This window comes from Dermacentor andersoni, chromosome 1, assembly GCF_023375885.2.
Source record: "Dermacentor andersoni chromosome 1, qqDerAnde1_hic_scaffold, whole genome shotgun sequence".
In the NCBI taxonomy this organism is placed as follows: Eukaryota; Metazoa; Arthropoda; class Arachnida; order Ixodida; family Ixodidae; genus Dermacentor; species Dermacentor andersoni.
In genome coordinates, this window is record NC_092814.1 from 293,632,683 (window position 1) to 293,659,430 (window position 26,748).

At 49.2% G+C, this 26,748-nt stretch overlaps 1 protein-coding gene across 1 annotated transcript in view; it reads right to left on the bottom strand.

The window, feature by feature from the left end:
- Positions 1-243: 243 nt before the first annotated feature.
- Positions 244-26,748, bottom strand: part of RabGGTb (geranylgeranyl transferase type-2 subunit beta) — a 161,530-nt gene continuing 135,025 nt past the window's right edge. The window contains exon 11 of the transcript XR_007602980.3: positions 244-2,248. The gene's annotated coding sequence lies outside the window, so the exon portion shown is untranslated. The remainder of the gene's footprint in view (positions 2,249-26,748) is intronic.

Consider the following 26,748-nt stretch of genomic DNA (forward strand, 5'->3'; position numbering starts at 1 on the left):
CAGCTCTATACGTACATGTTGCTGGGCTAGTCGGTTCATATTGCTGGATAGACCATAAACATGATCGCTTTGGCGCAAACAAGGAAAGACGGAAGAAAATAAGGGGAGCGCACCTTATGGCGCTCCCCTTATTCCCTTCCGTCCTTCCTTGTTTGCGCCAAAGCGATCACATTTGTGGTCTACCCAGCTCTATACGTGTTTTCATTCCGCGTTATATTGACTGGCTTGGGCAACCTGTCCCGTGCGCCACGTTGCAAACGGAGCGAAGTGCGGCGCATCTGGCTCGCTAATCTGGAGGTCGCGAGAGGCAGCGCGTGGGTGACGCGTGGGTGCGATTCACAGTAGCCGCAGCAGACAGGCCTCCCAGACGAGGCGCGCTACTCTGGCGCCATCTCGTAGCCACCGTCGCTACACTAGGCTTTTCTTTTCACAATTTCGCCACGCGCTCATCTGCTTTCCTCCTCATGGTTGCGCTGCACCCTCCTTCTCCGCTTCCCTCTTCGCGTTCTTCATCCCCCGCTGCGGTTCGCGTTCACTCTTTCATCCTTTGCTCGTTCTCTCGGTTACGCGGACGCTCGCCGCAGGAACGGGCGCCTAAGGGCTTCGCTCTAAAATTGCAACATATGGCAAAATATGGTTTCGGAAAGTGACATTTGTTTGGCGGAAAAACGTTTAATAATAGCGGATAAAGGTCACACTCCCCCTGCCCATCACCCCTTGCTCTTTATTGTACTTTTATTTTCGGCGCCGAAAACTCAGCGCCGGTAAATCAGTGCGACGTCACGAATCAACTTGTCAAATATTATAACTAAGTGAAAAATGTCAATGAGAAAATTATAGAGCAACATGAAAAACTCCCGATACAGCTTTCTGTTGCAAAATTCTCCTGTTCTTTGTGCCTGTTTGTTTGCGCACAAAACGTTTTTTAAATAATGGAGCTTTCTGTTGCTCGATACGTGCTGCATAAAAGTTTTTTTTTTTTTTTCCGAGCGTGAAACATGCCCGCGAATGCACGCAAACATAGCGCGCGACTAGCCGCTCGCGGCCCTTTGCGTTTATTCGCGGGCTTCTTCACATTGCGCACCGAACATAAAGAATTTTGTAAACGTCGCTCCTTGCCGAACGGTTCAAGTCGAACACGTCAAAGGGTGCGCAAAGGCTGACAATCTTTAGGCTCATGCACGTAGCGCCGGCGCTCTCACGGTTCCATTTAATTTTACGTATTACGGCGGAGCATTTCTAAAGCCAGCAGCTTGGGACTGTTCGCGACTCTCTGTGCAGAGAGAGAGGAAGTGGTGGACACTTTGCGTGGGGTCATGCGCAGAGCAGGAGGGGTCACAAAAAGTCCGAGAGCGGCCGGCGTGCGCGGGTGGACTTTCTTGGCGCACGCTGGCGCGCATCATTAAAAGGGATGCTGCTTTGAAAGAGAGCTCAATCGATCAACGTCCAGCTGGCGCGCACCGCCTGCGGGCTGCGCGCATGTGCCCGGCCGCCATCACTCTCGCGAGGCCTCCTCAATGCCGACGCCGCGACGCACCGCGGCGCAACAAAGGCGCCTGGTGGTGCATGCACTGCGTGCATCTGTGCGCCACGCGATATTGGCTGCTCCGATGCCCGCGGCGTTATTTCCGCTCGTTCGCGCCCGCCTCGTGTGCCGCCGTTACCGGCGCAGACTGCGCGCTTTTAGCTCGCATGCAGGCCCCGCGGCGAACTCTTTGCAGTCGGTTACCCCTCTGCTTCGTACGAAGTGTGCCAAGAACACGTCCTGTCTCGGACGACGCCTCGCCCCGGGTGCGCGCAGGAGCTTTTGTCGAAACAGTCGGCTGCGTGCCGCCATCTTGAATGTTGAACTTTTCGCATGCGCGATTGCTCGTTCTGCCGACCAGAGCGCGCGTGGCGCGCGAGACCAGTTTGCAAAAGGCAAGAGATGGCGAACTGCTGCTTCAAGGGGCGCCGCGACGACGCAGCGAGTGCGATCGAACGACATTTTCGCTCAGTATGCGACATTCACGGCTCGTCGGCAAACCTTCCGCTGCGCGGAACGAAGGCGCTTCAAAGTGTGTTTTTGAGAGGAAGAGGCTTTACTGAGAGTGTGTGCGTGTGTGTGTATAAGGGCAAGATAGGGGCGGTGAACAGCTAGCATATCTCGGGGAAAGGAGAAGGGAGAGGGGGTGATCAGGATTCCTCCTCTTGATCCGCCAGTGCACTTGCGTGAAGTCGCTGCAGCCTGGCAAAATTGGACGCATCACTGCAAAAAAAAAAAAAAAAAGTCGTGTTTTGACTGACATAATACTGTGACGACGACCGCAATAACACAGACAGTCGTTCCGCTTTAAAATTTGCGGACACAATGGCGCATAAAAGAACGGAATTTCGCCCCGCCATGCAGTGCATGGACGTTTGCTCCGTTATTATCTAAAATGGAATTAAATATGTTTTTATAACAAAGACTTTTCTTCTGTGTAATTGTAAATCAAATCTATGTCGGTTTCGCGAAGGCATGCATGAAAATTCATATTAAAGCATCAATCATGCGAAGCCATTGCCAATGCATGGACTAGCGGTGGATATCTACACGCCAGTAGTAGTGTGCACGAGAAGCATGTTCCCATGGAGCTACTAGGCCTGTCGGGGCAATTCAAACTCTAAAATTTCAAGCACTGCCAGGAAAGCATCGACAGCCTGATGATGAGCAGCACAGTTGTACACATATAGCGCCGTAAAATATAACTAAAACAGTAATGACAAAACAGAACATTTATATTTTTCAAGAAAAATTATCTTTGGTACCGCAATTTTAGGAAGCACTGCAGGAGGGACATCATTCATGGTATTTATTAGTGCTACTCTTACCAGCAAATTTGATATCCGTTCGTAAAGAGTGCTCCACCGCGGCCCGACGGGCCACGCCGGCTCCCCAGCAGGCTTATATCATTTTGCGTCTCATTTTGTGACTGTAGATATAGCAACTTTGAAACGACTTTTTAGTCGTTCCAGGACGGGCTGTTACAGGTTGCTTAAAGAGGAGTATTTGAAGCTTGTAAATCAAATCAAATCGAAAATCAAAAATGTTTTATTTCCAACAAACCTGTTGGGGGTCCTCCAGGCGAAAAGCTGCGACATACAGCTTGAAAGCCGCTGGAACAGCCCAACTGACCACTGCAGTTTGATCCCAAATCGCATTTTCACTGCGCAATGACGCTCCCAAATTTGTACGCCTGCCATAGACTCTTCAAACTTCGCTCGGAATTGGGAACGGCTTTCGGGCAGCCAAAAGTCAGTATACCCCTCATGTGGGATATAGGGCCAGGCATGCAGAGTGGTTGTTAGGCGGGGTCGATGGTATATGACGACATATGTACGGCGAACGGCACAAAAGCGGGATTAAGAGCAGAGAAACGGGCTTCGTCCGTTTCTCACTGTTCGCCGCACATGGCGTGTAGATTCTATATCTCCTCCGCAGATTTTCGAATAATAGCCGTTGCATTAACTTATTCCCGAAAAACGGCGCTTTGCCGTATATACAAACCGCGCCTCTTTCCACTTCGCGGCCGCATCTCCCCGATTCCAGGTTATTCTTCGCCAAGTCTCACTGGTGTCTCTCTCTCCCTAAATGTGCACTCACGAGGAGCGAGGGCTCTGACGATGTGTTGCATGAAGGGCTCCATGTGCAGCCCCGCAAGATGAACAAATTGAGGCGTTTACATATATACCTTATCCAGGACTCCTTATGGCACTGCGTTCCGTGGTTCGACACATCCGGCGTCGTGAACGAGCACATAATGTCTACCTCTCACAGAAAAGTAGCACTTCTGCAGAAAAAAAAATTTATTAAACCCCACCTTTCGTTTTCTTTCTTTATGCGATTAGCACTCTTTGTGAACTTCGCGCATTATTACGGGACTTTCTGCCTATCTTTCTATCGGGCTGGGTCTCTAACCGCTTTCCCGCTGACTTGGCTCACCGGGTAGTCCATGGTCAATGGTAGTCAATGGGTTCAGCCTCGGGCTGCTGTGCTGAGGGAACGAAACCAACCGTCGGCCAACTTGTATCGCTAGGTACGTGCCACTGTGTGGGTCTGTCAACGAACCTCTTCTGCACCAATTTGGGCAACTCGGTATATGTACCGCTAGGTATTTGCCGCTCTTTCATGAACCCCGTCGACGCCAGCTTGGTTCACTGGGCATGCGCCACAGGAATTGAACCCGCGACAGATGTGTTGAGACCATCTTGTATGAATACATATATTCACGCAGGCACCACGCGCGGACTTCGCGACGCCGCCACTAGACGGCGCAGCGTGTTCAGTGGGAAACGCGAGATGGGAACCCGGCTGCATAGATGCCTCATACATGACGCGTTTCGACCGTGGCAATACGGTGTGTCGCCACATTGCATCAATGCTCATCGCATTAAGAGGAAGCTTTAGCTCGGGCCCAACTCCGACGCGGTCTATTCAAATACATGTAAAACGCAAAAACGTTTTGCTGAGATAACCCCAGGACCGAGTTTAATGAAACTTGTTGCATTTGAGAGAGAAAATTAAATACTAGTGACTGTTGGAAGCAGAATTTCGATTTAGGGTCTGAATTTTGTTAAGAACGTTCTCAAAAATTCGGAAGTTTAAAAAAAGAATAGAAGCATGAAGTTTACAAATTAATATATCTGCATCAAGAACAGATATCGCGGTTCTGTAAACGGCACCCATTAGATAATTGACATCGGACAAATTCTATACGTCATTTTGTGCCTTACGCGAATTCGTTACGTTGTGTAGAAGGGTTCTGCAAAAGCTGTATTTTCACATTACTAAATTTTTTTACACTCATGTGTAACATGCATTTTGACCGCTTTAGATGTACTATCAGATGCAATTCACAGAACTGAGATATCATTTTTCATTGCTCAGTTACAGAGCTGTAAACTTGATAGTTTCGTTTTATGAAAATTTTCGATCATTGCCAATTTTTAATAAAAAATTGACGACCTAAATCAAAAAGTCGTAATCAACAGTCACTAGATTTTAAGTTTTTCTTTGAAATGCAACAAACCTCGCCAAATCTGGTGCTGCGGTTGCCGAGAAAAACGCATTCTCCTTTTACACGTGTTTATATTGGAGCACCCGAGCTAAAGCTTCCTCTTAACGTCGACATTCATCGTGAAGATGGGTTTTTCTTTCTTTGCAGCTTTCTTTCCTTTCTTTCTTTCATGCTCAATCGTTCCGTTTATGAACATCGGTCTCACTAATCAACCTGCTCGGTACATGACGCGCGTTCATTCGGGCGTGTCCGGTCAAAACCCGCACCGCGGGCATCCATGCATGCAGCAATGCCCAGCCGTAATCACGGCGCTGCGCCGCCTTCGTATACGAGGGCGAAACGACGGCTTTCGCAATTGCACAATGTTCGCATTAAATGCATGATTGCACTCTCTTTTCCTACGGTCTTCTTTTTTTTCTTTCTGCATTCTTTCACGTATTTCGAACGAAACGTTCACGCATATACTGCCAGTAGATTATGTTAGCGGTGCAGCTGTGGTCCTTCACAACAGAACGTATTCAAGAGAGCCACGGAGAACACTTAAATGTAAAAAAATTTTTCAACGTTTCACTTAGGTGTGTGGTATAAGGACGACTGGTTCGATGTGCGCTGAGTCAGCGTGCCCCCGGCGCAATTCTGGCACCGGCAATATGTATTCAATGCAGTGCAGAGACATACCTAGTAAGAAAAAAGTATAAAGACACGGCGATTAACGTTTCTCGCGAATTCTGCTTGAACTAAACTTCCGTCAGTCTCATTCGCTCCCTGCAGCACCCTTTGCGCGATTCGTGAGGCCAAGCGGTCGGTGTGCAGTCTGAGAAACAAAGTTATTGCGAACCACTGTAGTTTCCAAAGGTGCGCTGCTCTGCCATAAAAAAAAAAACGAAAAAAAAAACGGGGATATACAAGAAAAGAGGTTGTCTGTATAGCGTGCAGTGTCAGGAACAGATGCGCGTGTACATAATCATTTGCAGAGGTCCTCAAATGACGCTGATCTCACGTAGGCACCGTGAGCATAAATTAAAACGCGAACAGGTAAGACGCAATGAGATCACCTCGCATACGTGTAATAAGACGGGAAAGTCAATATCTCCGTGGTTGCTTTCCAAGCTTTTCATAGCTCCAAATATACGTTTTGTAGCAAGAATATGATCACCGCTACAAACATAGACGAACATGTAAACACAACGACACACCATATAGTCGTCTTCGACTTGTTCTCGATTTAATTTATGTTAATGCTACACAAACGCAGACGTCGCCATGTTTACGGCGCTTGTTCTTATCTCCCACATAAAATACGTCATTTCACTGTCCGAACCGCCAGCACGAAGGCCCGCGAGAGTCAGCTGACTCGTGTCGTTGCAGACGAAAATGCACTGGCACCGTGCGCCTCATGAGGCAATGCGTCAGTGCCGTCTATAAAGACTCCGCAGTTCCTTCCCGACCGTGGCCTTCGAGATTGAAACGGCGCAATCTTGGAGGCCACGTTCCCGGAAAACACATATTGCTCCACCGTATCTCCAGCCCGCTTACGTTGGGACTTGGGCGCATACCGGCAGCCTTTAAAACAGCACACAGCGATAGCACACGGTACTTTGTTTAAGTCCCTCTGGGCCTGCAAGCGTGCAAGCCTTTCCGGGACTGCGGGAACCGCCCACCGTGGGTAGAAGCAAGACTTGCTCAGCCCTGGCACGGGGGCACCCGCACCATAACGACGGCGCCCGTCTTGTATCGTTCGCTGGCCGCTCTGCACTCGCCGTGTGTGTGCGCCTAGGTGTCGACCGTGGCTCGGTGGCGGCGGCAGCGGGCCTCGCACGGGGCCGTCGTCGTCTGGCGGCGTCTTCCTCCGTCGTCCGCGCTTCCTGTTTACCCGCCGTGTCTGACGCGCGTGCCGAGGCGGCGGCCTTCGGCGGCGACCTCGTCCGTCGACCGACGACGACGCCGCGGGCGACGGCCGACGTCACGCCGCTGAGCGGCGCTGACGTCAGCCCGATCTGTATACGTGCCACTCATTATGATGCAACTGACATACAGCATGACGCAACGCGCGCGGGACCGCGTGTTAGAGTCCCACAAGTTCCCAGAGTCGTGCTCGGGAACACTTTAGTGCCGTCCTTTGATGCGGAGAAGTGCGCGACGCGTCCTTGCCTCCTCTCTTCCCTCTATGTTTAGCCTGGTTTGGCTTTATAGAACTGCTTGCTCCTCAGCCCCGCAAAGCCCAACGTATAATTTTTCTTTTTTATATACTCTGCCGCTTGATACCTCCAATTTCTCACTCAAGTGACGGAAACGTAACGGAAAGCCCATTGGTGATCCATTGGGGCGAAATTTCAGTTGTACATAATTCCGAAAACCACTCATTATTAATAAATTATTACATGTACTAAATATTCTAACCCAAATATAATTCCATTGCATTATACATACGAATGTATACTCTACACGACCATAAATAGAGGTAAAAAAGTTCTAGTTTTCCTTGATGTGCAATGGTGTTCGGGCTTTGTGGGGCTGATGCTGCCTCGTGCTTGGCGCGACAAATTTCGGTAGATAACATGATATCCGCTGAACGTGGGCGCAGAGAGAAGCGCATTCACAGCGCCACAGTCTCGTTCGAGCTATAGCGCATGCCGGAGGGAGTCCAGAAGCTTCGCAGCCGCACGCGAAACATGCCGTATAGCGTTGTTCACCCACGGACGAACCATCCGCATCTCGAACTTCCAAGTCGCGCCACAACTGGGTGCGCGTGGCATATATTCAGGCTCCTTGTCGTGCACGTCCCATGCAGCGCCGGCATGTTCCACATCCGCGCCATGCATGATGGTCGGCGCTGTCGACTAATCTTTCTCGGCTATAGGTTGCGTACACAGAGCACAGGTCCGCCGCCGCTCTGTCAGATAGGAAAAAAGAGGAAACAATGCAAATAAATAAAAGGAAATAAAACGCGCGATACGATCGTGGTTTGGTCTTCATGCAGTGACGAGTTTAGATTTGCATCTCTAGTTAAGCAAGAACAACTTGAAATGATCACGCAACCTCCACAGCTTTAATTCCACTACGGTTCCACTACAATTTCGTCTCTTTGAATGACTGTTCGCCGCCATTCCGGCAGTTTCTGCACGCCGTGTAAATCATTGCAGTAATAATACGCGTCGCGAAGAAAGACGGATCGACTGGCCGAAGCCATTCCGAAATATGCGACGCCCCGCCAAGCCGGCGAATGCAGCCGCACTGTCGATGCTGATGCCGCGCCTGATATCCGTTTCCGAAAAGAGGGTCACTCTCTCGCGCAGGGCTTCTCTCGCTAAACATGCATCTGGCTTCGCACACGGAAGTTTGTTGGCAACGAACGCACGATCGGGTTTGTTGAGAAAAGTCTGCACATTAAATAGCTTCTGATCTCTTGGCTTACTTATTATTTGATTGATTGATCTATAGCATCGCCAAATCAAATTGTTGGACGGCACCACTTAGGCGGAAGGTATACCACCGACGCAAGTTGGGTTTACCCAGGGAAAACTGGCGTTGGGTCACAGAACACAAATTATAAACTTAACGGTGCAATTGAGACCCCTCCCTTCCCTCACCCCCTAAACATAAAGAAAGAAAGAAGACAAATGAAAGCAGATTTGCAAGTGCAGTGAAACTATGTTTTAAAAACTCTGAACAAAGGACCACCATACTGTGACAACAGCGCTGCGAAAGCAAAATTCTGCTAAACAGTAGCGATATAGACAAATTCTAGCAATCATGCTAGACATGTATACGTTTTTACTATCTGTTTATGCAAGAAAAACTCTATTCAATCCTCAAAGACGTGCTTCACATCAAACCAACTTGCAGAAAAGCGTTCAGTATCTGCTCTTTCTTAGGTTAAGAACATAACGATGAGCAAAACGACAACAAGGTGTGAAAGCAGGAGCCAACGTTTCGAAAAGTGAACTTGTCTTCAAGGCCTTGAAGAAGACAAGTCCACTTGCCGAAACGTTGGCTCCTGCTTTCACCTTGGTCTTGTTTTGCTCCTCGTCTTCAATTTCCATCTCCCGCCTTCCCTGTGTGTGCGTGCGTGCGTGCGTGCGCGTGTGCGTGTGCATGTGTGTGTGCGCGTGCGTGTGTGTGTGTGTGTGTGTGTGTGTGTGTGTGTGTGTGTGTGTGTGTGTGTGTGTGTGTGTGTGTGTGTGTGTGTGTGTGTGTGTGTGTGTGTGTGTGTGTGTGTGTGTGTTTGTGTGTGTGTGTTTTACAGATGTGGTCATCTGTAAAACTGCTGCATCTGTAAAAGTCATTTTACAGTGCTGCGTGGTCTCGCCCTGTGAAAGCTGGAGGCTTTCAATAGATTAAAAAGATAATGCTTCGACAGCTGTCGTTCCAACGGACAGAAATGTATAATAATAATAATAATAATAATAATAATAATAATAATAATAATAATAATAATAATAATAATAATAATAATAATAATAATAATAATAATAATAAAGCAGCGCATAATATTAAACTAGCCCTATATAGTAGGAAAAACAAAAACCAGGGGAATAAAAAAAAAAGAATAGTTGCGTAGGTATATGAGAGACTTCGCCCTTCTCGGAGGCTATATCGAGGGACTGAAATGGCGAAGGGACGCCAGAAGAGACGACGTAAACTTCCACATTTCGAATCCACTGGCGTTTTCTTTTTCTAATTCAGTGAGTTCGCAGTTTGTTGAAGCGCATTCGTACACGCAGCCTATTTGTACCATTCGACCATCGCACGTTGATGGAATAGGTAGTGGACTTATCCGAATAGAGCACGGATTGTACCAAGCGGAGCTGCATTCTCCGAAGGAGGGAAGCGCGTGACACAGATACCACTGGAATCCCTCGTCTGTTTTCGTTTTCACTATCTTTCTATGGATAGACAGACCGCGGCCGCCGGTGGCGGAGGGCACGGCCCTCCGTCCCTCCTCCATCTACCTCGTCGTCGGGCACCGCCGTTCTTCCACCGCGGCAACGCCGCCGCCACATCTTTACGAACGCTGACCGCCTTGCCGAGAATGCGTTTAGCTCGCAGCGTTCGCCGTGATGGACAGTTCCGATAGACTGCTTCGCATCGCCACTTCCCTTGGCGCGAAAAAGGCGCTCGTTCATCAAAATGCCGTCGGCGCTCGCGCAGACTGCGACGACCCTCGTGCCAAGGCCCCCCCGGCGCCGAGCGCGCTCGAGGCGCGCGCCGACGTCCTTCACTCCGTTGACCCTGTTCGGTCGCCTGCTGCCACTTTGCCGGAGCTGCGCCACGACGACGCACACCAGCGGTCGTCGCTTTCGCCACCGTCGCGCGCGGCCGCGATCGCGGCGACGGGTCCCGGAACGCGCGGCGCTCACTTCCCGTCGAGCGCTCGCGAAAGGGAAAAACGCCCCGATCCCAGCGAATTCCCGACGCAATTCCGGATTAACGCTAACGCATGCGGAGTTGAGGCAAGCAGCTTTGATTGAGCACAGCGAACCGCGTTTCGCAAGGCTCGCCATTCCTCTCTGGATCCTCGTATATGACGGAAGTACAACCACCGGCATCCCATTCCCACATTTCTTTCTTTCTTGCAATGAAGCTGTCTTAATTTCTTTCTTTCTTTTTTTTTTTTGACACCGCCTTTTACACGGTGTTGGGGTGAAGTCAGTACCTACCGTCAACTATTTACGACTTCCAAATTTACGTACTTCTAATCGAAACAAACATTGGGCCCTATAACATAAAACTATTCCAATATATTTTTATTCCAATCTCCTGACGTCGAATTTGCGTAACCGCCGACGCAAGCTTCGGGCGGTCACCCGCAGGGTTGTCTCGACAGACTAATCAAACGCTCTCCTCCTTCATAGGAAGTCACTTTTGTTTCCTTGAAAAACGAATAACATTGCCTACACTGAGCAGCTTGTCTTATCTAATTGGCTCCCAAGATGCGCGCAGCGTGCTCAAGTGGAGAGGGTTTCAATAGGGCCGAGCCACTGCACTGAAAATCGACAACCGGATGAAGAGGATGGTGCCGGCGTCTGCGATTGGTCCGCTTTCCCTTACTTAGCTTGCAGTGGCTGGTCGAAAATCCCGGTGGCATGCAACGGAAGCTTAATGATGACGCTAAAACGTATCCTCAGCAAAGAAGAATTGGCAGAACGAGGTCGTAAATGTGCCGAAAGTGCTCGAAAAACATTACACGGCCACGCAAAAAGTTTTATTATACGCAAATAAACCCATGCTCTCCGGCAGGTGCGAGTAGCCAATGCCTGAGCGATCGGCGGCAGCCATCTTTTATTCCTTTCGGAACGGGGCAGCCTGCGGCTATTCAAAAGAAAATTCCGTTTTGTTCGGCATATTAATGCACCTTTAACGCGTACACGTCACTTTGACGCGGTGAGTTTTTGCGGTTTTGTGACGACGTGTGACAGGCAGGTGAAGTGGGTGCAGCCCGAAAACTTCTGACCAATAGCCGACGGCTAATGGTGAATAGGCGTCAAATCAGAAATAAATATTTTTCTTTTGTTCGGTCAAATCATGCATAATCCCTGTGTACACGCCATATCACATGGGGAGCTATCGCGGTTTTCGTGACGTCGCGTGACAGGCAGGTGAAGTGGGGGTGGTCCAAAAATGTTTTTGACCAATCGCGGAGGGCTGATTGCTGAAATGGAATAGAAAAGTTTGGAATAGCTTTACGTTATAGCGCCCCTTATTGCAGTCGAGAGCAACTGAGACTCATTTTGCACTGCGAACGATAGCCGATGACAGCGTAGGGAAGCTACTCCAGAGTGACGCCGAGAAACAGTCAGCAAAGACTGACCCTAAATAAAGACTTGGAAACTTTTTCAGAGCTTTCTAGTAAAGAGAAGAACCGCTATCTCAGCACGCGACAAACCAACGCCCATATCTTCTAAAGTGTTGCTCACGATGGCAAGACTGTCCTGTAGAAGCGATTTATCTGCATGTGAGCCAGTGGCCGCGTTCACAAAGCCAATACATCGAGAAAAACATGAATGCGAACTGCAAATTCAAGTGCTCTTTTGATGCTCAGAAACACTTTCACTGCGCAGTAACGTTCATGTTCAAGGACTGTCACAATACAAGAAGCCGGCTCAAGATAACTTCCTGTTCCTAATAATTGTTCGACACTGGCCGGCCACCTTCACAAATATGTTCGCTATCACGGTTGGCCGGCGCCGGTATTTGCGAATTGTTTTCCCAATACGGGCTCAGTGGCTATACAACGACGCTGTCAAAACCCTATCACATTGTCATAGAGTGAATAAAGGGGCTAACCATTTATTGGGCAAACTAGTGTCCAGAAAGGTAAACAGCAGTAATTCTCAATGATAGTGGCGAGCGCAATCGGCGGTCGTCGAATCTAATCACTTGCCCAAGATTTTCCAAAAACCCACTACAGGATTTACTCTACTGTAACGAATTGCGACTGAATCTTTTAATGTCAGTTGTACAAAAGTCATACCGAAGTGTTTGCACATCACGTCCACCTCTCATCTTTCTCTGTATTTGTAATCATCACATTTGAAGTTCCCTTTTCTATTGGTCTTCCTGCTTGGGACTTTAAACCATACGGTATTCTGTAAATAAAATAAAACGAACAATTAACTGCGCCCGGGTTGATGCTCTAATTATCCTTGACTTCACGTCGAGCTGATGTGGGGCGGCCTTGCCGCCGGTTTTTCGTGTTTGCGTCTCTTCCGGCTTTTACAATGCCTCCGCTCAGCTAAGGATGCTCATTTCGCTATTGCTAGAAGCGCATTTTAATATTACGACTCAACATTTATTTTCATTTTAAACCGCAGCAAATGTAATTGTGCGTTTGTAAGGGGTGATAACAGCTATGCCACTGCTGATCAAGGCCGTGATTGGAGGGTTTCCTCAAGAGGGAGAGGCGGCTCCCGTCACCGGCGCATCGACGATAAAGAAGATGTGACAAGTGCCACAACATTGCTTCATCGTTGATTCAGCATCGTGGCCGTTACACGCGCTGAAATCGGCCCGATTCAATGTGCCTGCTATCCAATGCCCAAAAAGACTGTCAAGTTGAACGCGAGTGCATGATTATGCATAAGGCGAGAGCTCGTGCATCACTTACAGAACACTCGTCACGTGACGAGCACATAAAAGTCGCCGCGGTATGCAACATGACTCAGGTACCGCCAGTACAACATTTAGGAGGTGCAGCACGGGCGCCTGCCTTACGACGAAACATCTCGTGGGTCATCGTCTTGGCCTATTGGGGGCGAGCTCCACCACTGGAAAAACTGGCGCTGCCGTCGGCGTGACGTGGCATGAGGGATCATGTGGACACAGCGGCTGCGTCGGCTGCTCGGAAACACCGAAGCAAGCTGAAAACGAAAGTTCAACGTTCCACCTGCGCTGCGGTTCTGATTAAGTGGGAAGGTTTTCCCACTTCGAGTGTCTGCTTGACAGCACCTAAAAGCACTGTAATAGGTAGTGGCTGCCTTTGAACGCGTCCAGCATGGCAGGCTACTGCTCGGTGCCGCAGTGCTGGAAGTACGTAATGGAGCCCGGTGTCAGCCTTCACACGTACCCACAGGATAAGAAGCTGCGTGAAGCTTGGATCGCGCAACCTAATACAGGCAAGCAGCCATCGGCTACAACTCGGGTGTGTAGCAAGCACTTCCGCAAGGAAGATTTCGTCGGGGCTGCGATGTTCAGTGAGCAGAAAGCGGGCACCTAGACGCTCGCCCGCGCACGCTGCCCGGCTAATGTCATGAAGCTTTTGATCTATGAGCTTGTTGATGCTAAATACTGGCAAGTTCACTGGAATGGAAAGGGGATGGTGAGAAGCCCATTAAAAAGGCATGGCATATGCTCATGGTTGTGTTAGCACCAAACAATGAATGTACTTGATTAAAGAAAAGGAAAGAAAGCAGCGGGAAATTGCAAGCTGAGAACATCGATAAACATACAGTGCGATGCAACTTGAGAAATAATGATATTGAAACGTCTAAGAATTTGGAAGAAAAGAAAAAAAAGTTTTAATCGTCCCGGCGGCATATCAAAAGTAGCCGTATATAGGCGTCGAAGTCCCTATTTATAACGAAATTATTTTTGAACATTTCTGATAGCGTACACGCTACAATGGTTGCTTGTGTACGGTAAAATACTCATATGTTGCGGCATAAAGCTCACGGCACGAAGCCAAACATTGTGCGCGGACATGCATGCAGACGCGCAGTCGGTCGCTGCGAACCCGTGTGATAGCTGCATTGAGGCTTCATTGTGTTATGCTGCATTTCGTTATACAGGCAGCCCTCCATAAGAACATGCTTAACATAGTTCGCTCTCAGAGAGTGCCGACCCTTCACGCAAGAAGCCGGTTCGGGTGACAGCATCGCGGCGACAGCGCACAGTGGGCGTTCCCTGTACGTATTCGGTAAGGAGATAGTGTCTGTAAACTATTTTCTGCTTTCTGTTGGCCCAAGATCACTATTTGGCAGTAAAAAGCTTCCTTCGTTTCGCGAGTACTTACAGAAATGTCCACCCGTGCTCCCGCGTTGTGTTTTTATTGAGCGCCGACAGCGAAACCTATGAGGAGCGCGCCGGGTTATTCCTCATACTACGCAAGCGAGGCGCTTCCGACACATGGCGACTCCGTAAGTCCTCGCCACAAACAAAGGCTACTCGCGCCCTCAAACGCGCTAATATACCGTCGTATGAATGCTTGACCCCCGCCGCAAGTCAACGCTACTCGGGTCCCACAGTCGCTGTGACATTACGCCTGTGATTCAGGAATATCCGCAAACTTTCCCCATTCCTTCTATATTTCCCCACTTTTCCTAGCATATATAGGCGCAGCGTGCCATCAACTTCAATAATAAAGGCATTTATATGGATCTGTGACGAGCGGAGAAGAAATGCAAGGAAGCAGCTGCGTGGGGCCCTTAAGAACCACGTGAATGGCTGCTGTTATGGCGACTTGACAACCCGCCAGTTTAACCTATACGGTGCTAAACTGTGGCAACGACGAAAGTCCGCCAAAAGTTCGCTCCCGGGCGTCCTCGAGTGTCGCCCATCAGCGATCAGAGGTGGCTCAAGAACTTTGATGTTGTTGCGCCGCTATTTCAGCTTCGCATGCAGCGCTGGACTAGGTGCACGGGTGTAACGAAAAATTAGGGTGACAAAAAAAAAAAGAAAAAAAAGACTGCTCATTGCACAGCAGTCTCACGTGCTTGCTCCTCAATAAGAGCTTATTTATTTATTTATTTATTTATTTATTTATCTATTTATTTATTTATTTACTTACTTATTTATTTATTTATTCATTTATTTATTTCCTGAGAAAATTGGTCATAGACCTATAGTACATATGAATTTGTCAAAGGGCGAAGTTTCATTAATATTTGAGTGCCATATTTATGCAACTCTCGTATCGTTGATCTATAGTAGAGAAAACCTCCCAGAAAGATCGCAATGGCTCCAGGCCTGCTTGCACCCGAATTAAGCGCGGGTAACATACCTCCACCTGCACGTCGATACTGCATTACCTCGTGATACACTCGAGTACCTGAAACCCACATTTTCTTCCTTTATAGTGCACGCGTGACAGCTAAAAGTACCGTCGACCGCTTCCATTAAAGACAACTAAAAAAAGTATTCTCGGCTAAAGTTATGTGTGTCAAGTATTTCATACGCTTAAAGGGGTCCTGAATCATGCCTCGGGATTGGTGAAATGACGTAACCCGCGGATAGTACACGCTGCTGTGAACATCTCAGCCAAGTTCTGCAGTCGTGCGCGGCGCGTGGGGCCCGCAAGCGAAGCGCAAAGTCACCTTTTTCTCAAACGCTCTCTTTTCAACAGAAGCCTGCGCCTTATTAATTTTTGGGCGCTTTGTTTCGTAATATAGCGGATTCCCATACGCGGCTGCCATTGGCCAACAGGTGACGTCAATTAAGAAGGGTGTTTCGATCAGCGCGCTTCCTACTACTGTTACTGTGTTCATTTGTTGATGAAGTTCAATAAACAGGCGAGAATATGCTTGCGAATTTCCATAATAATTACGTGCTTCCCGAAGAAGCCGACTATCGTGTGCTCACGCTTGGCCGCAGCCGCCTGCATAGCAACTATACTTTGGCCACCCTGCTTATCGGTGTCGTAGCCTTCGGGTCTCGCTAATTTCGACTAGATTTGAGCACTCGTCTAGCCTCGAACCCTGCGAAACTTGAGGCCAGACCACACGCACGCTTGCCAGCGCGCGCTCATTCCTGGCCGCTCCTGGCAGACTTATTGATAGCGCTTTAAAATGCGCAACTTGGATGTGGCTACTATTCGTTGGTCAAGCTGGTGCAGGACAAAGCCAACCCGCAACCACGTAGCGTAGTCAGACGAGCATGCGAGTTCGAGCACGCACTCAAGCCCTGGCATGCTCATTTTTTTCCTTCCTCCATGGCGTCTACGTTAACACCCAAATCAAACTTGAACTGCGCGCCACGGTGACCTTCAGTAGGCGGAGCGTTAACACGCCGCGCTCCGCCGTAGCCTTCGGAGTGCAAGGCGTTGAAGAAGGAGCGGAAGCACCGCGAAGTGCGTTTGGTTGCCAATAACTCCGCTTCTGCGGAACGTAGTGAAGTACATTCTGCGGCAAAGTATTTCTGAAGTAGCCTACCGTATAGACTCATGTAAGGGCCGCACCAGTGTAAGCGCCGCCCCCCAAACTGGCAGCCCAAAATTTTTAAAAAGAAGATTCTTTAGGAGAAGCGATCGCGTTCGATTACGTGGGCCGTTACTAGATGGCGAGATCTGCGTTTACCTTTTATGCAGTAGTATATCCCGGTATAGCCTACAAAGTATTTACTAAGGTAATCGCAAATAGAATCAGGAACACCTTAGACTTCTGTCAACCAAAGGACCAGGCAGGATTCAGTAAACGCTACTCAACAATAGACCATATTCACACTATCAATGAGGTGATAGAGAAATGTGCGGAATATAACCAAACCTTATATATAGCTTTCATTGATTACGAAAAAGCGTTTGATTCAGTCGAAACCTTATCAGTCATGGAGGCATTACGGAATCAGAGTGTAGACGAGCCGTATGTAAAAATACTGAAAGGTATCTATAGCGGCTCCACAGCCACCGTAGTCTTCCATAAAGAAAGCAACAAAAATCCCAATAAAGAAAGGCGTCAGACAGGGAGATACGATCTCTCTAATGCTATTCACAGCGTGTTTACAGGAGGTATTCAGAGACCTGGAGTGGGAAGAATTGGGGATAAAAGTTAATGGAGAATACCTTAGTAACTTGCGATTCGCTGATGATATCGCCTTGCTTAGTAGCTCAGGAGAGTAATTTCAATGCATGCTCACTGACCTGGAGAGGCAAAGCAGAAGGGTGGGTCTAAAAATTAATCTGCAGAAAACTAAAGTAATGTTTAAAAATTTCGGAAGAGAACAGCAGTTTACGATAGGTAGCGAGGCACTGGAAGCGGTAAGGGAATACATCTACTTAGGGCAGGTAGTGACGGCGGATTCAGATCATGAGACGGAAATAATCAGAAGAATAAGAATGGGCTGGGGTGCGTTTGGCAGGCATTCTCAGATCATGAACAGCAGGTTGCCACTATCCCTCAAGAGAAAACTGTATAACAGCTGTGTCTTACCAGTACTCACGCATGGGGCAGAAACCTGGAGGCTTACGAAAAGGGTTCTGCTTAAGTTGAGGACGACGCAACGAGCTATGGAAAGAAGAATGATGGGTGTAACGTTGAGGGATAAGAAAAGAGCAGATTGGGTGAGGGAACAAACGCGGGTTAATGACATCTTAGTTGAAATCAAGAAAAAGAAATGGGCATGGGCAGGACATGTAATGAGGAGGGAAGATAACTGATGGTCATTAAGGGTTACGGACTGGATTCCAAGGTAAGGGAAGCGTAGCAGGGGGCGGCAGAAAGTTAGGTGGGCGGATGACATTAAGAAGTTTGCAGGGACAACATGGCCACAATTAGTACATGACCGAGGTAGTTGGAGAAGTATCGGAGAGGCCTTTGCCCTGCAGTGGGCGTAACCAGTCTGATGATGATGATGATGATATCCGGGGATCCGGGGTGTGCAGTCGTCACCGGCTATGCGCTGGCACCATTTTGGCCAAAATTTCGGTTTCGTATAAGGGCCGCACCTCGTCAAAATTGTGAAAAGAAAGTGCGGCCCTTACACGAGCCAATCAGAAGTGCGACGAACTGAGTGACGTCCATTTGTGAAACGACAACTACATACAAGCGTAAACCACGTACCGACACGCGTCTGCGTGCCTGAGCGCCTGAATGATACGATGCGCTCAAGGAGGAGCGAGTGAAGGCGAGTCGACGGAGTCCAGTGAGAACAAGGGGTATCGGGATCGGCTCCAGCGTCCGTTCGATTTTGCGATGCACCTCGCAACGGCACGCTTTGGGATGGCAAATCAGGCTTATTCTCTGTGGTGAGGCAGAGTGCTGCCACGTATCACGCGACTAAGGCAGTAGCGATTGTATATATACGTATAAGTCGCATTTAACACTACACGTAGTACACTTTCAAATACGATACTTGCCACAACCTGTACAGCCAGTGCTGACTCTACGTTTCAGAGACAAATTCGTGGTACTCCAAAAATGAACCTCATACTTCTTTACCGGGCGCGGCACGACGCGTGAAAGTGCCTGCATAGGTTATCGCTTGCGGTGAGATAACAGCCGCCCAGTAAACGTTACGGGGTGATGCACGTAAATGCACGTAAATGTACGGGGTGATGCACGAGACAAAATGAAAGTGCTGACCTCTACGCGCCTCCTATTTGGCTGCACTCGCACGGCCCCTTCTCCACCGGTTTACGCGCCCAACCGGGCCTTCTCTCCACCTCGTCTTCTGGGCCGGCGCTTCCATGCATGACCAGGTCGCCTTCCATTTCGCCTTCGCTCTCCCATGGCGTCTAGGACAGCAGCCCTCGTACTTTCACTGTCGACACCATGCGGCGTTACAGGGGCTGCTTGAACCGAGCGCTTCTCGTTTCATTTGCCTGTTGCTCATGCTTGCTCTTCGAAGCATGAGACTTCGTTAAACGAGCACAAAGAAGCGTTCAAAGCGAGTTGCTTAATGGCCCCACCAGTGTTAACAAAGCTGTAAAGACGCAGTCTACGGTCCTCGGGCCAAGGTTTCATTGAAAATGGACGTACTGCTCGCCATTTTACCGTAGGGTGTAGTCATTAAGCATCGTGCTTGAATAAAAAGACGTATAGCCAAGTAAGCGACGCTAGTGGCAACACTTCCTCTTCTTTAGTCTACACTTTACAGGCGCGGGCATTGTATCAGTGCACTATATTTTTAGCAGCACTGTACTCGGGCTAAAGAAGCTCCATAACGCGGCTCGCTCGATAACAACGCTAATCTCACTTTCTTTTCGCCATGAATGGGAATGGTACGCTCGGTTTGTTCGTATTGTGGAAAAGGGAATCGGTGCGAAGCCACGTCCTCGTTCGTCGTGGCTACCGTTCTTGCGCGTCCCATTATCCTATCGCGTGAGATACTCCCGCTGCGGGCTACATGCAGCTTAAGAAAGCGACAACGTTGCGCGGCGCCTTTCGGGATATTTCCGACCGCGCTCGCCTGTGCGAAGCATGAACCCAGCATGTTTCTTTTATCCCGCGCAAATGCAGTCCCACTAGCGTTTTTTTATACGGAACTCTGAACATAAATGTTTCGCAATTTGTCGGGTAGTTTTCTACAGCTTTGCTGTAAGAGCAGTTAATTAGGAGCTCGAAACTTTGCTGTGTCTGTCCCTTTCGTTACGCCGTCGTCGTCCATGTCACCCCCTCATCCTCAGCTCCATTATATGAGGGAGAAAAAGGAAAAGGCGAAGCATCCGTTGCGATAGCAAATTAGTGGACAGCTATACGAAGTAAGGATAGTAGTTTTATCGGCCGTATAAACGTGTATACTGTCCGCGTGTATACTACACACGCGGACAACTTTCTGTGGCTATGAAGGGAAAGCTACGGTCGCTTGGCTGCTTGCTGCACATGTATCACCGCACCAAGTAGTCCAGCAGCGTTTGACAGTGCTCTTCGTAGCTCGGAACAGACGCTGAATCGACGCATCTTCCTCGTGCGACGGTTTCGCGTTTCCTCAGACGCGGAAGGGAAAAGCCGCAAAACAAGTAAACCATTACACTCAGCGGTGTGTTCTGTCTTAATTAACTGTTGCTAATAAGGTGTCTATGTTTCGTCTTCCCCAGCCTAAACTGACATGGATTACAACGCGGGTTCTTTTCAAAAGCGATCTCACTTGTGCGCGCTTTGCCTACGTAGGTTTCCCTTCATAGGCACAGAAAGTTGTCCGCGAGTATAACTAAATTAACAAGCATGGTGTTATGCATGCATAAGCCAACATGAACACATCTCACTCGATGGCTGCGGAAACTCGTTTTCAAAACGCTGCAGCGAGGCAACGCGGCAGCAGCAGCGAGTGAATTAACCTTCGTGCAGCCGCTCGCATCAACGGGAACTACGTCTTGAAAACCGCGCAGCAAGGACTCTGTACCCGTCGCAGATGGCTTTCAAGATCCAGCCGGCCGGACCCGTGCGGCCCACGGGGCGCCCGGAGTAAAACGCCCCTCCCCCCTCCCTACCACCCCCCGAAGCTTTGCGCGCGACAGAAGGTGGCGCGCTTCCTCCCCGCTTTTCACCGTTGCGTGCGCGAGATTGAGCCGCGTCCGCCGGCTCACCATCACACGCTTTCACTCGCACATATACAGCATACGGCGCGCGGCGATGATTTTATCGCCCGTGGACTTTACACGAAACCTCACGGCGACGCCGACGCCGACGGTAGAAATGCGTCTGGGGTGCCCATATAATTGTTTTCACAACAACAAAAGAACTGCCCGCTACTGGCCCCTGGGCTCGAAACTGACGCCTCGAGCGGCGAAGTATACATTAGGAGCCTGGCGCGCTAAACGTAGCTGACCTGTCGCGCAACGTTATAGCGCTTCGGAATTTCTGCGGGGTTTTGTGCATCACGAAGGCTCTCAGAGCAATCAGCGCCTGTGAATATATTTCGGAGGCCGCAGTAGGCAACACTTTAGAGCACAAAGACGACGTTGAGCGCATCGCAGATGAACAAGTTGGTCTTGAGAAGATGCCCGGTGTGAAAGCCTGCTGCTGTCGCAGTAAATGAGTTCAGTGCTGAAGGAACCACTCAAGCCTGCAGATATTTAAGCATGAAATACTTTTGCTCCCGTTGTCGGCGACAGTCAAGTGACCTTGAGCCAAAAGCAAGAGTCGTTATCCGGGCACTCAAACGAGAATATCCGAGCAACCATTCAAAACACAAGAAAATGCGGTCTCTGGCCTCCAACCCTTTATACAGGACCGCATTACATACGCTAGTTACTGCCCAAACAAGGTACAAAAAAAAAAAAAAGAATTACTGGCTCTCCCGTAATCGAGATCAGATATATGAATGAAATGGCAACCGGCAAAGCAGATTGGTTGGGGATGATACTGGATGGATGGATGCAAAACTTTAATAAGGTCCTGAGGTATGCGACTCAGCGCGCTGCGGGCCGCTCCCACGTTGGGACAGTCAGGCCTTGCCCGACCGCCGCATCGTGGGCCCTCTGGACAGCCCATAGTTGCGCCCCGGCACCGGGGCTCTTGATAGAGGAGAGCCACTTGTCTTCATTGATTTGTTCTGTGCCTCGTAACGAGGGGCAACGCCAGAGCATATGGTCTAGGCTAGCGATGTCATGCCACAATCTTAAAATGGGTGTAGTACATGTACGCAACGCCACACCCCACCACACCACACCACGCCATACTTTGCACTGGTCCATATGGACGCTGCCCAGCTAGAAGAAGAAAACGGGCTGAAGGCCGCGCGACAGGCAGCGAAAGACGGCAGGAAGACAGACCGCATTACCCAGCAGCTAGAAGAAAATCCCCTGAAGGAGGCGTCACGCAGCGTGGCGCCATCTATCGAGTATCGGCGTTCGTGTTGTCCACTTCTCTACACTTGTGTCCTGTCTGCTCGCCTCACCCCTCTTTTTTGCATAATGAATCCTTACCAACTAGCTCAGCTTTCTGTCGTTCTAAGCATCTATCGAGGCGACGCAAAACCCACGCCGTGGAACTCACGGACCGCTGGCGTTCAAAAGAGCACAGGCAACCTTGTCTCAGCGCCAAAAGTGCCAATTAAGTGTATGGTGCACTATATCTGCCTTTTGAACGTCGCTATTGGAAATGACAAATAAAACTTGAGTATATTAGAAGTATACCGAGCGATATTCAGTGATAAGTGCTTGAGCGATATTGTGAACAAACATTAGGAAGAGCCCGAAATCGATATTTTTTTTTTAACTTGTTTGGGCCGTAACAAGCGTATGCAATGCGGTCCTGTACAAGGGGTTGGAAGCCAGAGACCGCATTTTCTTAAATTTTGTCTGGTTGCCCGGATGACCTCGTTTGAGTGACCGGATAATGGCTCTGGATTTTGTCTCAAGGTCACTTGAAGGTCGCCGACAACGGAAGCTAAAAGCATTTCATGCTTTATATTGTTTCCGAGTTCTTCCTAATGCTCGTTCACAATATCACTCAAGCTGTAACTTCTAGTACGCTGAAGTGTTATTTGTCATTTCCAATAGGCGACGTTCAAAAGGCAGATACAGGTATGGTGTGGTATGGTATGGTATGGTATGGTATGGTATGGTATTCCTTATGCGATGGCGCACACCCACTGAGGGGGATTGGCCAAGATTTGGATGAAATTAGGCTATCTTTATTAAAAACTAAAATTGGTAAAGCTAACTGGAGGAAATGAACAAAAATAAAATGTTTAAGAAATCAAGACAATCTCTTTGTAGCAATTATAAAATCCTCCACGGTTGAGCAAATATCCCTGTGGCACTTTCCAAGAGAGGAGGCTCCTAGAGAAAGGATATTTATAATTGAAAAGCTCAAACCAAGCTGTGTAAATCTTGATTCTAGATTTTTTCTAAAAGAAGTGAAACGGCGGCAGAATATGAAAAAATGATCTATTGTTTCATCTTCTCCACAGACTGGGCACAGAGGGGAGGGCACCAGACCAGCCCTGTGACGATAGAAGTTTAATTTTGGTATTCGACAACGTAATCGGGTAAAGATGACTTCACTTTTTCTGGTGTGAAAGGAATTTTTGGGCCAAGGGAATAGGAGGTGTCGATATTCTGAAAAATTTGCTACAGCTGGGTTCAAAAAGTCTTGAGTAATTGTATATCGCCTGAATCTAGTAGTCGTCAGGAAAGCTATTGTAGGAAGTAATGGTAATACAGGGCCACTGAGGGCCGCTCTCGCGAGACTGTCAGCCATTTCGTTCATGACTAATCCTTTATGTCCAGGCACCCAAAGCAATCTAATTAAATTTATGTGGGCAGGCACTAGAAAATGAAATGTACGTAAAAGGTTAGTGACACCATTTGCTGTGAGCGAGGAACATAAGGATAAAGAATCTGTTATTATTACTACCGCCGATATTGACAAATTTAGTTTGCGTAAGGCTAGGACTACAGCTAGAAATTCAGCCAAAAATACGGAAGAGAAGTCCGGAATCCTGATTGCAAATGACCAGTCTAGAGCGGGAGAGAAAATGCCAATTACAGATTTTTTTTAACACTGTGAGGCGTCTGTCGCAATGACCGTACTTATAGATAAACTCAATAAATGGTCCTGTAATAAGCCGTTTAATATATTATAAGAGAGATGTTTTGCATTATTTGGGTAGATGTCATCATATATAATTTGTAGGTTCTCTCGCACATCACAAATCTCACACAAATCGCAAATCACAAATCACAAATCGCAAATCACACAAATCACAAATCGCACATCACTGTATCTGCCTTTTGAACGTCGCTATGGAATTGACAAATAAAACTTGAGTATACTAGAAGTATACCGAGTGATATTCAGTGATAAGTGCTTGAGATACAGGGCACCATACACTTCATTGTCATCTTTTGGCGCTGAGACAGGGTTGCTTGTGCTCTTTTGAACGCCAGCGGTCCGTGAGTTCCGCGGAGCGGGTTTTACGTCGCCTCGAGAGATGGCGCCACGTTGCGTAGCGGCTCCTTCAGGCACTTTTCTTCTAGCTTGGCAGTGCGCGCTGTCTCCATGGCGTATTTCGCTGCCTGTCGTGCCGCCTTCAGCCGGTTTTCTTCTTCTAGCAGGGCATCGTCCATATGGACAAGTGCACAGTATGGCGGGGCGCGGTGTGGTGTGGTGGGGTGTGCCGTTGCGAACATGCACTACACCCATTTTAATATTGTGGCTACTATCATCTCCAACCAACATGCTTTGCCAGTTACCGTTTCATGCTTACATCTACTCTCGATTACGGGAGAGCCAGCATTTTTTTTTTTTTTAATTCTCCACGTTGAGTTTCTTCTTGGCAGCTTGGCGAGTGTTTCAAGTGTGGCTCTGAATTAGCATTTGTCACCGTTTCGGTATTTGGATTACTTTGAGCAGTAAGCTTGTGGCATTTTTTCCGAATAGTATTCATTGCTTCTTGTAAGCCTATATTTTTTCACTGAAATATCTATATTAGGGCTACTGGTGAAGAAAATAGGCAAATGCGTGAAGGCGTGAGCAGTGCTATCGGGAAGTGAAGAGCAATTCCATACCAGCGCATCGATATCAACCTTGCATGAAAAGAAGAAGTCAAATTTCTGAACGGTAATTCAATTCATCTTACTATGCGTGTACGGAAGACATTTTCACGTGCAACCACAATCACGATTTCTCTTATACGCTTGTTTCGCTCTTCTTTCTGCCCTGCATTTTCAGAAAACATCGGTTGTTAGATCATGCTTCACCTTTTTCAGTAATTTCACCTTTGTGCCGTTGTCCTTGTGTTTTAGCGTTTGCGCAAGAATGATGGAACCTCACTAAGGAGCCCGCAGTTTGAAATCATTGGTGAATTGCGGGCATGTGCCGTTTGTAGCTCGTTCGTGTTTTTCAATTTGATGCGCATACGTAACTGAAGTGAACGACACAAGGCAGCGAAAGACTTGAAAACACCTTACACACAATTAAACTACACAACTCGCCCACTACCGCGCCCCAAAACCGCGACCTGGGGCCACGGTGTTGCGGACCGACGAACCGAAATTCGCCTCTCGGCAGCTCCCGTTCGGCAAACGGTCGAGCCCTGCGCACGCTCACACTTCTGAGAAGCTGAAATTTTTTCCTCGCCACTGACCTCTAGCGGTTTTCCTTCCGCTGTCACCTTGAGGTCGGCGCTGAAGGTATAGCCGCCGCCGCCGCGCAGAGCTGGACGCCATGCACGAGAGAAAGCCTTGGGGACGAGGCGGTATCAGCGCCGCCGACTCGGGCGGGCTTGCGCGACGGCCGGCTTGTTTTTGTTGCACCCACGCCGCGCAGCCGCGGGAGGGAGGACGCCGGTCGTTGCGCGCACCGCCGGTGCGGGTAAACAAGGCCAGGAAACGGCGCTCGCTGCTGCCCACCGGCAATGTCACGAGGGCCGGCGAGGCCGCCGCTCGCTGATCGGCCGCAGAAATCTCATCGTTTTCCGCGAAATCCCTGGCGACCTCCGCGAGGGCCGAGAGGCGCTCCTGTTCGACACTCCGTGATCCCTTCTCCGCCGGCCGCTTGCCGACGAGTGGACCCGGAGCCTTCACGCTCAGTGAACGCTTCACACAGCGACCGCATCCGGATAGCAGCAGGAAGGAAGACCCCCCTTCCCCTCCTATACGGGGGCAGGGGGAGGGGAGTGTTTAGATTCTACAATCAGGCACGCTGGCTACTTTATAGGACTGATTCTTGGGCTAATTGGTCTTGCATTCTAACTATACGGTAACTTAGAGCACCAGTGGCGGACAGATACATACACAAAACTGATAACAAGCGCTTGCCTGTTCTGTCTGTTGTGTGTTTGTGCCTGTCCGCCACTTTGCGCTAAGTTGCCATAGCATAGGTAAAAACGCTGTGGTTGGTCGGGGCTTGCCATTAGCGCACTTCCTAGACCGGGAGATCCACAGACAGGTTAGAGGTGTTAATTACCAGGTGGCCGCTACTCCAAGTGCCGGGAGAAGGATGAGGTCCCAATAATCGACGCGTTTGCAAGCGAGCGTGCATCTACACACGCAAGCACGCATGCAGATGCAAAGCTATTTGCAGAGAGTTATATCTCAAGAAGTCACGGAAGGTCAGAAGCGTCTATGTTGCACGCAACGCTCCAGGCGCGCTTCTGGCGGTAGCGTTTTATTCCGTGTCCGCGGGCGGCCCGCCCCGCCCGGCCTGCATCTCAACGTCGACCGAGTGCTGTAAGCAAGGATCGCGCGGCGGAATGCAGATCTCCGACCGCTATCGAAACACAGTGCGAAAGGACACAGCCAATCAACCGAGCGCAGGCGCTCGCGCGCGCTGTGCATGGAAGGAGTTATGGCGGGGTACAAAAAATATCACGAATGCGTGTCGTGCTGGCGACTTCTGGCCCTGCACCAGTGGACCCTGCTCCACCCAAACCCGCCTTCGACAACACATAGCCTATGGCTCTTTGCGCGCACGACGCCATCGCACGATCGAGGCACCACGCGCGAGGCTCTCGTACGGGCTGCGGGTCCCGGGCACTAGCGTGCGCCGCATGGACAATACCTGGCCCACCGCGAAGCGTGACGAGCGAGGCACCAGCTCGTGACACCCAG